The sequence below is a fragment of the Pteropus medius genome, unplaced genomic scaffold, assembly GCF_902729225.1.
Source record: "Pteropus medius unplaced genomic scaffold, Ma_sr-lr_union100, whole genome shotgun sequence".
Classification (NCBI taxonomy): Eukaryota; Metazoa; Chordata; class Mammalia; order Chiroptera; family Pteropodidae; genus Pteropus; species Pteropus medius.
In genome coordinates this window covers 2,016,645-2,030,565 of record NW_024342471.1, presented here as the reverse complement: position 1 = coordinate 2,030,565, position 13,921 = coordinate 2,016,645, and positions in this window count along the sequence as shown.

Sequence of the window (13,921 nt, the reverse complement as noted above, 5' to 3'; positions counted from 1 at the left end):
TATACTGTTTCTACAGCTAGTAAACAGAGAAAATAATATTTACAACCCACCAGAGATGTTGTGGAAAAGTGGGTTGGGTGATCTCCACCCCCACCCCCCATTTTTTTTTTTTCTGTAAAAGCTGGATGCAGAAGCCACAAATACAGAGATAGATTCTATAAATTTCCCAAGCCAAGTAGAAGTTAGGCTGAACTAAATTATACCATGTCATTTTCACCTATACATATCTTTCTCTTGAGCTTGCAGATCCCACACAATTTAATAATTTGGGAAAAATGTCCTCCCATTTCCAGTCACAGTTGCTAAAAGGATAGCTATTTGTATTAAATGTGTATAATTACAGCTTAGAATTTAAGCAATTGCAATGTGATGTATGTATTTTAAAATGTTATCAATCGAACAAATGAAAAGACAAATAGGTGAAAGTTTAGTTAAATGTTTAGTTCATAACTTTTAAAATTCATTTTACTTAATAACGATTTTACATTTCAAAAACATTTATCTGCATTGTACTTGTTGCCATAAATATCTACTCTTTTAATTTCACAATGCCACTCTTTTAATGCAAAAAAGATTGAAAGCTACTAACAAATTCCATATAGAAGAGACATATTGGTCCCTTTTTAAAGTGTCTGTAAATGACAAAAATAATTTTTTCCAAGTTGAATGATAGACTCACAAAATAGCCTGCTCATTTATATGATACAATGAGATTAGATAATTATAGCTGCTTTAATTTTCAAGATATTAAGTCACCTGACATTTTTTTTCAAGGTAGGTGGAAAATAACTTTTGTCCTTTACCTTTTTAGGGAAATGAAAGCCAATGTTTCCTACCCCCAAATTCTTTGGCTGAGGTGGCGATGATCAGGTATTTAGATTTGATTGTCCCTGCTCTAAATCTTTTGAGAGTTTCGATATATTTGGTGAGATTAAAAATCCTGGCTTTGTGGACATCTGCATACTCCTCATTCTACACCCAGTCAACACGGTCCTAGGATGAAATCTTGCGCTCACTCTGCTTTTACTTTTCTCACTTTTGCTTTGTGAAATTGCAGCATCTTACCAGATGGAATGGGTTCAGGCCTGTTTTAATGGTTTGGGAGTGGTTGTTGTGAATTTGTAACTTATCCGCAAACATTGAACTGGCTTCTATAGAAACACCAGACAATAAGTCTCACTCTTTGTTCTTCAAGTAGAACAGTCTCAAAATAGTGGGTGAGATAAGTCAAGAGAATAAACTTGGGTCCTATTGACTCTCTTAATAGAATGTCCCTGCTTTCTGAAAATAAATCCCTTTATTCTCGACTATCTAGTAGATACCATCCATTTAAGAAGCCTAGGGACACTGAGATCCAAAGTCCCTTCTCTAATCTCTCAAATGCTGTCTCCTTGTCAGTCAGAGGTCCTGCCAGAGGCTCACATTGAAAAGAATCATTCGCTTTTTCCTACCTCACAGAAGAATAAGCATTTTTATTATTAAATGACACACTTAACATTCGAGTCTGAAGTATCTGCCATTTGAAACCTTAGCCAAAGTTAAGAGCTACCCCAAAATGAGGAGGTTGACCTGACCAAGAGGAGTCATCAAAACGACCAAAGATCATGATGGGAAACATATTTCAGGTGGTTTTGAATGCTTCCAGCTCTCCGTTTCCTGATTGAAGAAATGTTTAATAAGAGGATGTTGATGTTTCTTCGGTGGATGAAAAAGGGGTTCTGTGAAAAGTAACCTCACAGGGTGATCTGATAATAAATTTCTAACTGGGCAGGTCAAAGCGGGTAGTCATGCCCCAGGCATAACATCTTTAATAAAAGGTTTATCTTTGCCTTAAGCAAACCTTGTTCACTGTTTCTGTGCATCTAGGTTAACATGCTTTTGAAATACCCCTTCTAGGCCCCTCCTTCTAAAGCGTAACTACCCTCAGGAGCACTATCCCTGCCTTGCTTCCAGCTAGCCTCTGTTTGGCTCAAGTAAATTATTGTAAAAATTCTCTACAGGTTTGGACACTTCCATTCGTACATTTACACTTCTTAAAAACGAAACACCTAGTAGAACTAAATGTTTCTGGAAGGTCTGTTTGAAGCATAAGGCAGGAGTCCACAGGGAGGTTCAAAAGAATAAGACAGCCCTTGTCCTGTTGGACGTCACCATCTCATAGCCAGGAAAAACTCAAGTGCCTTTGTGATTACAGTAGAAGGCATGAAAGTGTGGATTTAACGAGGTAGCCAAGAGATCAGAAGAGACATCACTAATGGTCAACACTTAGTTTTTGTTGTTTTTTTTTTAACAATTTAATTCTTTGGGCAACACTGGCCTGGAAGACAAGTCTTTGGAAGTCACACCTCCATTTTCTGGATTTCTTTTCTCCTTTTAAAATAAAACCCAGTCTCATTAAATGCCCGTTTATCACTCTTTTGGTGTATGATGTCTCTTCGTGTCATGTGGCAAATAATAGTTTTGCCTAAGCCCTACTATTCATTCTCACTGATCCTGAACCTGAGCTGGAAACTGAGCTGAAAAACATCACACAGCCAGACAAGTGGCTCTATTACAAATGAGCGATCACCAGCCTTGACATGGAATCCTAGTGTTCTCTGATTAATTCCCGTTTTCATTGTTCCGATTATTTTTGCTGCAGAACAAATTACTCCGAAACTTAATGACTTAAAACAACCCTTTTATTACCTCTCTCAGTTCTGCTGGCTGTCTGAGCTAAGCTGGGAAGTTCTCGTTCAGGGTTTCTTATGCAGCTGCATTTAGTTGATGTGTGGGACTGGAGTAGGCTGGAAGGGAGACTTGGGCCAGATGTCCAAGATGGCTTCTCTACTTGCACGTCTGGCACCTCAGTTGGGGTAGCTGGGACAACTGGGGTCTTGCCGGGCATCTCTCTCTTTTCAAGTACTTCTCCACATTGTTATCTTGGGCTTCCTCCCTGCATGGTGGTCTAAAGATAGTCAGACATTTTAAATGGTGGCTGGCTTTCCCCAGAGTGGCTATTTTAAATCTACCACCATCGACTTCAATGAAACATTTTTTGAAGGGAAGGGAGGAAAGAAGCTCTGACAAGAAGCACAGATTTAAGAGCAGTTTGATCTGAAGGCAGGCTATCAGGACCTACTTACTATACATTAGCATCTCCTGCCCTCTCCTATTTCCAAAAACACACATATGCACAGGAAAATTATCTCTTCTTCTTATCCCCTGCCTTGAATTTTTCACATCACTTTTTCTGATTTCTAAAATTTATCAATTATAGATTTCAGTTTAAAACAGTTCCCTTTAGAATATGTAAACCAAGCCACTCCTAGTAATTCAATCTAAGTGATGTATTCGTTATTTATTGCTATATAACTGAAAAGATTAGGGCATAAAACAATAACCATTTTATATTACAATTTCTGTGGATGGGGAATTTAGAAGTGACTTAGCTAAGTGGTTTGGGCTCTAGGTATCATAGGAGCTTACAGCAAGATGCTGGTTGGGGGTGCAGTCATCTGAAAACTTGGCTGGGGCTGGAAGATTCATTTTCAAGATGGTGCACTCACATACTTCTGGTTATGAGCAGGAATCTTCTGGTCCTCCATGTGAGGCCTCTCTGTGAATTAGTTAACCTTTCCTATGACACAGAGTAAACAATCCAAGAGAGAGCAAGGTCGAGGCCACAATGTTTTTTGTGACCTAGACTCAGAAGTCATCCTCTGTCATTTTTGTAATACCCTATTTGTCACAGAAGCTGGCCTTATTCAGTGAGGAAGGAAACTACACAAAGGCATGAATACTAGGAGTGGGGGCTCATTGGGAGCCGTCTTGGCAACTGAGCTTAGTTACACCAAGGAAAAGATAATATTAAGAAGAGAAGAGACAGAGGAGATATGTAATATTGGAGCCAGAAGCATTTTAAGGAAATATCAAGCACTAATTTGGGTCCTGGAGCTGGGAATCGGGTAGAGGAGTGGTCCCCAACCTTTCAAGCACCAGGGACTGGTGCCCCTATGAGAATCTAATGCCTGATGATCTGAGGTGGAGCTGAGGCGGTGATGCTAGCGCTGGGAGCGGCTGCAAATACAGATGAATCTTCGCTCACTCCCCTGCGGCTCACTTCCTACTGTGCAGCCCGATTCTTAACAGGCCTGGTCCTCAGTTCAGGGATTGGGGACCCCCGGGATAGAGAGTCTTGAGAACTGATAGTCCATCACACATCTTGGTGAAGATAAGAGATGAATCAAAAATGAGAAGAATAACAGAACGATTTCTCCTCTTTCAAAGTTATTCCTGCACTAACGATAAGAAACAAGATGCTCCTGCCCTTATAAGGTCATTTTCAATTTTTGGCTGAATATTTCCCCTGAATAATTAATTGGTTTTATGAAGATGGAAAGATATTTTCATCTTCTAACAAGAAATCAGGGTCACATAAATGTTATCTTTATTCAGGAAGGACACGGGCTTTCAGGAAGTTTACTTTTGCCAACTGCAATTAGCAGTTATTTTACAGGACAATAATGTCCAGGTTTTGTGCTGGGATAAAAGAAGGTGATTTTCCGGTTAGTGCTAATTGAAAACTAAAGTAAAGAGAACTTTGTGCTCAAAACAGGAAGGGAAATCAGACTGTAACACGCCAAGAACCTTAGAGCTTTGTTCTTTCACAACGTGTAGGAAAGCAAAGTTTATAAACTACTTTCATCAGAGCCAAATTTCTTGGAAGAATGTTGTTTCTACTTCTTCACCAGGTCTTTCTCTCTGGCCTGTTTTTGCCCCCACCATTTCATTAAACCTGCTTTCATCATGGTCAATGACAACCCCTTTATTGCCCAATCCAATGGACATTTTTTTGTTTTTGTTGAATTTGAATTTACTGATCTTCTAAATAGCACTGACCCAGTTGACCACCCTACTGTTTCTGGAAATACTCCTGGTTTCTGAATTACCATTTTCTCCTTGTTTGCCATCTCCTATCCGGTTATGTAAGTTCTCTCTCCACTATCCAACTCCAAAAGCTGGGTATCCAGACCATTTTCTCTTGTCTTTCTATGTTCCTTCTGCATGATCTCATCCAGCCCTATGGCTCCAATACCACCTAGATGCCAACAATGTCAACATTGATATCTCCATCCTTGATCTTTTCCCAGAACTCAAGACTCCTAAATCCAGCTGCCTTCTCGATATCACAATGTGTCTCCTAGTACTCTTGGCTCCTCACCTCCCAAACCTGTTGCCCCACCCTAAGTCTTACCTGTCTTATAAATGGTACCACCTCTCAGTAGTCACCTGGTGAGAAACTTCATTATACCTTGATTTATTCTTTACTTCACTCTATCTCCAATTCTTCAAGTGCTGTTGATTTTATCTCTAAAGCCCATTTCAAACCTGTCTGCCTCCCTTACCACCCAATCTCTTTGCCCTATGCAACTTATCCTCTACACAGAAAATAGGTTGATCTTAAAATAAAAATAGATTATCTGTGGTCTAATTAATGAATTTCTACTACACTTAGAATTGTATAAACTTGCAGTGCCCTCTAAGCTGCTATAGGACCTACTCACCTTCCTACGCTCAATTCACACCACTCTCTCTTTGGCTCACTACATCAGCCCATCCAGCCTCAAGACCTTTGCATATGCTGTTTCTTCTTCATAGAAGTTCTACCCATATTCTTCTTATGCTGGTTCTTTTCTTAGGATCTTAGCTTAATTATTGTTTACTTGGAGAGGCCTCTCCTGATCATTCCATCTGAAGTAAGCCTCTTCGTTCCCCTTATTTTTTTCTTATCTCCTTTTTTTTTTTTCTTCCCATCATCACAGTTATTCCCGTAGTTATAATGCCAGCCCAATTTTCCCCAATGAGGACAATGGGAGACTCCTAAGAAACTTGACAGATTTGAAACAAATCAAAGACAATATAAACAATGAACTACTTCTCTCCTAACAGGGGATCCTGCTGGAGGTGACCAGTCACACTCAATAGCATCCATATTTAATAATTGTTAAGGTGAATCAGCATCTGAAACCTAAAAACAAAGATGTTCTTGGGGAGACCCCCCCACCCCGCCCCCACTTCCTGTTTTGCTGCGGTCTTGGCCCTCAATGACACAGCTACACTCAACTTAACATGCAAAGACTGGAAAAATTTTCTCACAAGTTTCATTTCCTGTGTTTCTCATTGGAATTTGTTGTTATTCTCTTTTATCCTCCTCTAAGAACAAAGTTTTGTGAGATGGACATTGTCTTGTTGGGATAAGAGAAGGTTTGAACTCAACTTAAATTCTTCTATATAAATACATGAATGAAACTCCAGATTGTATTCTGGCACTTTACAATTCTTACACTGATAGAAAAATAACATTAAAAAAATATGTCTTTTAAAGTCTAACTTCTCAGTTTTATATCTATAGCAAGACTGTGTCATATACACTGAGTAATTCTCCTAATAATTATGCACTTGAAGTTGTCATTTACTTGGTGAAAACATGCTCAAGAATTTGAATTCTATTCTAATACCTTAAACAGCTTCTCTTCTGTTTTGTTAATAAATCACTAAATGTTGAATACAAATCACCAGCAAGTTTTCAATGGAATTTAACCCACTGAAGTTTCCACTTTCCAACATTCATAAAAGCCATAAATCTCCTTTATTGAGTTATAGATCCTGAAATTCTAGCTCACAAAGCAGCCAAGATTCTATTAAGTGAATTCAAATAACACCCCCGGGAAGTAAAAATGTTTCAAGTATTTCAAAATAAATCATAAAACAGTGAGTGGATAAATAGAATTCTCCATGAAGAAATCTGTTTTGCAGGGAGTAGGCCTGTATTGACAAATTTTCTTTAGAAAACTTAAAATGATTTTTGCTCATATAAAATGAGTCACAAGGTCAAAGATCCCAGGCTCATCTGCCTCTGGGGAAACTTTGAGAAGGAAATGTGCCCAATTGTTCATATTTGTTTCTAAGAGGAAGAAAGCTTATTTCAGAGCTAAAATGCCTTTTATATTTTCTCCTGCAACATTAATCCAGTCTCTAATCAAGACCCAATTAAAAATTTAAAATGATATTGAGAGAAACATTTTTGCTTTGTTTTTTTGAACTGTGAGGATTAGATGACTGGACTACGAGATTCTTCTAAACCATATAAGCATGCTGTTTCTGTTAAGACCACTTTCTTGGCTACTTCTAAGGGGAGTTGTTTATACTGAGCTCTGCATCAAGTTGCCCAGCTTAGCTTCTATGCAGAGAGTTACATCAGTTCCATCTCTAATTCACAGCGCTTGCTGAACTGCTGGAAGAAATTATGAGATGCCATGAGCTACAACAAAGAGCTCTCCTTTTATTGCTCACCAGATACAGATAGGGTACATTTCTGCTCTCAGTGAATCAGCCAAATTGGCCAGCTTTGATCATGGTGCTTTCTCCTTTAATTAAATCTATTGGCATGAATCTCCTTCAGATATCTCCACTCTCAGGAATTAAGGCATGAAATACAGCCAAAATATTTCAAAGCTGGGAGGGAGACCTAGGGATTATCTTCTCCAACGCTCTAATCTTTTTTCTTAATCATTGACCAATCTTTGATTTTAGAGTTGATAAAACAGAATAGAACTTTCCTATATTCTCAATAAATAAGTTTCTTAATTAGAAAATGATCATAAGACATAAAATTTAGAGGAGAAATCTCAAAGAAAGAAATGAATTTTTCCATTCGGAAGTAGACCTGGCAATCACACCACCGCCCAGGAAGAAACTTGGGATCACGCTTTTGTACTCCATGGTTTTAACCAGGCTTGCTAGCTACACGGAACAAATATTTAGTTAATTCAACTCTTACTATGGTGACGTGTATACAGATTCTATTTCCTTCTTACTTTGACAAGGCAACCCTGTCAAAACTCCATTTTTCTTCTCTCGGCTTATTAGCTCTAATCACAAATGTATGCTGGCCTGTCCGGCCTCCCTTTCTGTGCTCTTTCTCCACTTCAGTGGCCCCTTCCAGTTCACCCATCAAAGCCTGTTCTTGAATAAATTCACTTATCATAAGTACCTGATTATGGTTTCTGATAACACTCTTAGATGAATGTGTATTTTAGCAGGAGGAAACATTTCAAGATGAAGAATGAATCTCTAATTGTGAAATTTGCAAGCCAATCTTTTTAAAGAAGAGTAATCTGAGTCTCCAAGAGGCCAAGAAATATGCCTGAGGTTACCTGCTGGCTGGTGGTAGGTCAAAACTAGAACTCTTGGCTTTCCATCCCACCACTCTCCTTTCTTGCTACCAAGATGGCTTGCTATGGGACTTGGTCTTGGGTTCTTATCATGTTCCTCCCTGAGTGGTACATAGTCCTGAGGCTAATTTATTTGGTCTGGATCAACACCTTGGGGACATGGGTGTCAGGGCAGTTCTCTAAGGTTCTGGCATTGCAAGTTCCTTTGAAGAGTTCAGTGTGGAAATGGTCCCTAAGTCCTAACCCTGAACTCTAAATCTCTCTATCAGTGTAGTTGCAGATATAGCTCAATTTCCTAGTTGCCTATCAGGGAACTAGAGGCTGGTATACACACAAACACACATGCAGGTCCCAAGGACAGACATTAATTCTCAGATTGTGCAATGTAAACCCAAAGGAGGAAGTAAAACATATTTCTACCACACCCTATAATTTACACAGTTCTCTCTCCCCAATAAATGTAAAATTTCACTTTCTATATAAGGTAGTATTCGTTCCTTTTCTTAATCTGCTTTGCTCTCCCCTTCCTCCTTTGAAATTGTTTTCTCAGGCCTCTTTAGAATATGAAAGAGCTCTGTGACTGAGATATTGCATTTCTCAACAACTGCTCTCAGCTACACAAAGATGAGCTAACGCTCAAATAAATACATTTGTGTGTGTGTGTGTGTGTGTGTGTGTGTGTGTGTGTAAGAGAGTGATTACTTTAGGTTATTTGTGTAACATATTCTATTTCTAAAATTTTAAAAAAAAAAAAAAAGAATCTTGTGACCCAATGCTGCATTCAAAGTATTCATTATCCAGAGTAAATACAGAGTCAAAGTCATCAAGTTCCACATAGAATTCTCTGTATTCTTGTGAATGCATTGGAGAGGTTTCTCCAAAACTACAATAGCGATTGTAATACTGCTTACCTCACAGGACTGTTGGGAGGTTTCAGTGAATTCATGTAGAACACAAACATGCACATATAACCTATAAGAAAAGTGTTAAGCATGGTATCTGGCATATAGCAAGTGCCCTTTACATTTTTTTTATTATTATGAGTACTCATATCTATGGTTTCTACATGAGACTTCAACTTTTAAAAATGTCATTGCTTAAAAATTGAAATTCTCAGCTCTGGATCAAGCTTCCAACTATAAGTGGGAAAAAATGTCCCAGATGTTGTCAAAACACCTTTGTACCTCTGAAGAATCCATGCTTAAAGAAAATGCATTGTCTTCATTACGTAAATTAGCTGTGGGGTTTGAAAGCCATATGAACTGCTAACATGTGTAGGACACTTCCAATACGCTGGATGCATTTATCATTATTCTCCAAAACATCCCCATGAAGTAGGTTCCAGTATCATCAGTGCCATTTTACTGTTTAGGAACTTGAAGTTGACTTAGGAAATAAAGTAAATTTATTGATTCACAGATTGAGAATTCCAGAGATAGGCTGGTTTCAGCTGTGACTGGTGTAGGTGTAGTTTGAGCCAGTGGCTTGAAATTTGTGACTATTTCTTGCCTCCACTTCCTTGTGTTGGCTATAACCTCAGCAAGCTTCTTTCATTATTTTAAGATGTCAGCAACTTGAAGGCCACATGCTTCCTTGTTCACATCCAATGACAGAGATATTTCTTCTGGTAGATCTTTTGGAAGATTAGGAAAGCTTCTTTTTCAGAGGCTTCATGAGACCTCTTCTCATTGTTTCATTGCCCCAATTCAGAAATCAGTATGGCCTAGGGTTGGAGGAGAAGATGGATTTTTCCAATACCACAGGCCTGAGGCTGAGTATGGAATAAATCACCCAAAACTGTATTGCAAAAATATAAGAGAGAACTTTCCAAAGCAAATTTAGGGTCGTTGCAGTTTTTTATCCTGGGAAGGAGATTCTGAGATGGATATTAATAAACAGATGTATTAGAGAGTGTCCTTATGAGCAGCACTCACAGATAGGAAGTGAAAGCAGCAAGGTTGAGCAGCGGGAGAAGCTGAACTGCAAAGAAGTCTCAACAAGCCCTTTGATCCTCTACAGGGACCTCAGAGGTAGCTCAAGTTGGAGCAAGGTGGATGGGAGTGATGAGGCTGGGCCTTCACTCCCGCTCGCCCCCGTGAACCAGATATCGTTTGTGGGATGCCCAGGAAGGGAGCACAACCCCAAGGAGGCAGCCGGCTGTTTTTAGGAGAAGCCAATTCCTGGAAAGGGACTCCGCTGTCAGCTGACAACACTTCCAGCAGTTAGGAGAATAAGACATTCTGGCCAGAAGAGGAATCTGGGCAAGTTCATCGCAGAAATCCTGAAGCAGTTGTGGGAAAGGAAATAAATCACCCTACTTCTAAGAAGCAAAGCTCAGGTCTGCACATAGGCCTTTCAAATGGCATTGCCCGACCTTGTCGCTTACTAATAAGTGTGTGCTGATTTCTGCACAGTGACCGCTTGTAGAGCACTTCTGGAAAGAATCCAAGATACACAGTAACTCAGTGTCAGCTGCCCACCCACGTGTGTCACGTGAATGACTAAGAGGGCTGAACGTGAGGAGGAAATCAGTGATGCTACACTTCACTGCATGGTTGGGGAGACAAAATGTCTGGCCAGACTCTCACCAGGGAACTGTCCAATTTGAACAAATGAGGAATATGAAGAACTTGGAAAGCTTATAAAGAAGTAACTACAATGATAAATGTTTTTCTGAACCAGCACAGTCAGGAAAGAGAAAAGATTGTAAACCAGGGATGACCTTGGTGATCTCACAAAATGAGATGATGCCTTCTACGTTGTGATGCAAAATGCAGCGTGCACACAAAACTTACAATTACAGCCTCTTTCTGGCAAATACACTGAATTATTTTATTCCTGTCAAAATAACCAAAATCCTAAGAATGTTAGGTTCATGTGGTTATCCATTTTATCTCAGATGTTTGGGGTTTTCACGGATAGTGAAATTAAAAACACATCTATGGAAAAAAATGTCCTGGCAGCTTTAGAACACCTGAAATGAAGGTGAAATCCTGACCCAGCTTTAGAATGTCAGTCCAGCAAGCTGCATTCAATAAACTCCTTACTCATGTCTGGTTCCCATGGCAACAACCACTGAAGCAGCCTCACTGAATAAGACTGAGTGTGATCAACTGCCAGCATGGAAATATAAATCCTCCCCTATTATCTCTGTTTTTCAGCATTTCTCTCTCTAACATGTTCTATGTTACAAAGCAGGACGTGGAATGTTGCCTATATCTCTCTCCTCCACTCACCAAATTTCAATGGCGAAGTTCCATCTCCACTGTGTTTTCAGCATGGAACACTGAAATGGGGGGAGGGAAACATTACATACATTCTAAATGACAAGGAAAGCAATTTCAGATAGTTCCTTATCCATCCATGTCCCTCACTAAGAGCCCTGTTTTTTTTCTTTCAGACGGTAATGCATTTTTCTGTTGGAATCAAACCAAAGCATATTTGTGTTCAGGAGCAAGACAGTTTTCTTAAGTAATATAGAAGATATTTTCAGGGGATCTCAGGAGGGGGAAGATCTTGGAATCCACCTAAACTTAGATACAGCTTTTGGTTCAGTATGTCTCACAGGATGCATGTGCACAAACACTTCATCCAGCTTATTATAAAGTTCCGGAGAAGCCCTCTAAGTCTGTGCTGGATGAGTCTAAGAGCTGCCAACTGGAGCATCGCATATCCTTTCCCTTCTTTTCCTTTAAAACACGCTGTCAGTTTTCTAGGTCTTGAAGAACCCAGTAATGAGGTCAGATGGTGCTGAAAATGACCATATTGGTGATATATGTGGGCTGTTTGTCAATAAATTTGGGTGAGTTCACTTTGAGGGGACGTCAGTATTAGTTTGTGGTTAGAGGTTAGCTTTTGTAAATATGAGTATTGACTGTGAGTTTGCATCCCAAAGTTTGTGATCTGGAGTATATGAAGGGGCAGACAATACTTTGTGGTCCAACCAAAGTGGTAAGGGATGAGCAGTGGATAAATATCATGTAAGTATTATTTTTCAAAGTGCGAATCTGGATCTTGATGCAGACAAGCTATTAAAATTTTTTATGAGATGATTAGAGAAATTTAAGTGCTGATGGAATATTTGATGATATCCCATCCTCAACAAAGTTGACCGATAGGGGCACAGGGGTTCACAATACTGTTCTCTCCACCATGGCCCATAGTGAACATAAAAGGCACATAAATCCTGGTGAAGGTAATCTGAGGTTTTCTGGAGGAAGTGTCCTCTAAACTGAGATCTCGAGGATGAGAGGAGCTAGCATGCGCAAACCAAGAATGAGGGGACGAGATGTGAGAAAATACATTTCTGTTCTTTAAGTCTATGTTATTTTCTTATGGCAGCCCTAGCAGACGTTCTCCAGGTCCATATCCACCCAGGTAAATTTGGGGCTGGTACAAACCTTAGACATTTTGGAAGTTCTTAATCCATTGACATTGATCAATTATTAGAGATCATCGACATTATACTCCAATTATAATCACAGTTTCATATTTACATATGCAAATGCTTTCCTCAACTATCATGGAGCCAAACTTCTGTGTAAAAAGATAATTCTACTGCCACTATAACTATATATAATAATCTGGTGTTAACATAATCTTCCATTTCTTCAATTTACCCTGAGAAGACACATCTTAGGTTTGTAGGGTTCTCTCCTTCCTGAAAACTCTGTTATTGCATCAACAAGCATTTGCTAACTGCCAAGGTTGGATGAGCTACACATGATATTTAGGGTACAAGTTTATAAGAAAATAGCCTTCATTTATATTGATGAAATACAATGTTATCTTCTGCTGGCTGCCTTTCCGAGACAAGGCAACTGTTCAAAACAAACTGCCTAGCAAAGACGTTCTTTGCAAATTTGAAGTGATGCTTAAATTGACTTCGTCAGTTTCTTACATGACAGACTACTGAAGCATGTTTCTGTGGGGGTTCAGAACAATCCAGCCCAAGAAGTGCCTCAGTAGTATGCAGATTATTTTGAGCTAAAGTCAATTTTAACTTCGGCTTCGAAAGAAACTTCTACATCTTCTTTTAACTCCTTAGAAGAACTTGAATTAGGGGCATTGCTCATAATAAGAAATTATTGGCAATTTTTTGACCTACTCATATTTACCAACTTTTATTTACTAAATATCTGCTCTTCTTATCATCCTGCAATGACCCAACTTTTATTTACTAAATATCTGCTCTTCTTATCATCCTGCAATGACCCTTTGAAGCTCCCACGGTGCATTACCTCATTCCTAGCTCAGAATGTCTTACATACCTAGATCCTCCTTTCTATCTCCGAACCACTCGTGCTTGTGGGGTCTTTTACTCTCTTGTATATGTGGCGTTCCCGTACATATGTGTGTATTAAATTCAGTTATTTTCTCTTGCTAATCTGTCTCATGTCTGATTATTAAACCAACCAAAAAGACCTTGAGGGTAGAGGAAAATCTGTTCCTCCCCTACAGTTTTTTGCAAAGTCTCTAAGTCCAAGTAAGCTTTTTGAGAGAGCAGGGTAAGAAGCACCAACCTCTTTGGTAAGATACAAGGGAAACTAGGTGCCCAATCTCTGCCAAAGAGTTCTCCCACCACCTACTTCGTGCCAAAGTGGCCTATAAGTTATCCTTTCCTCTGTGTATTACCTCTTCCATAACAGCTTTCTATTAATATGATTTTATGCTCGTATTTATATGAATTGGTATGAATTTGTTCA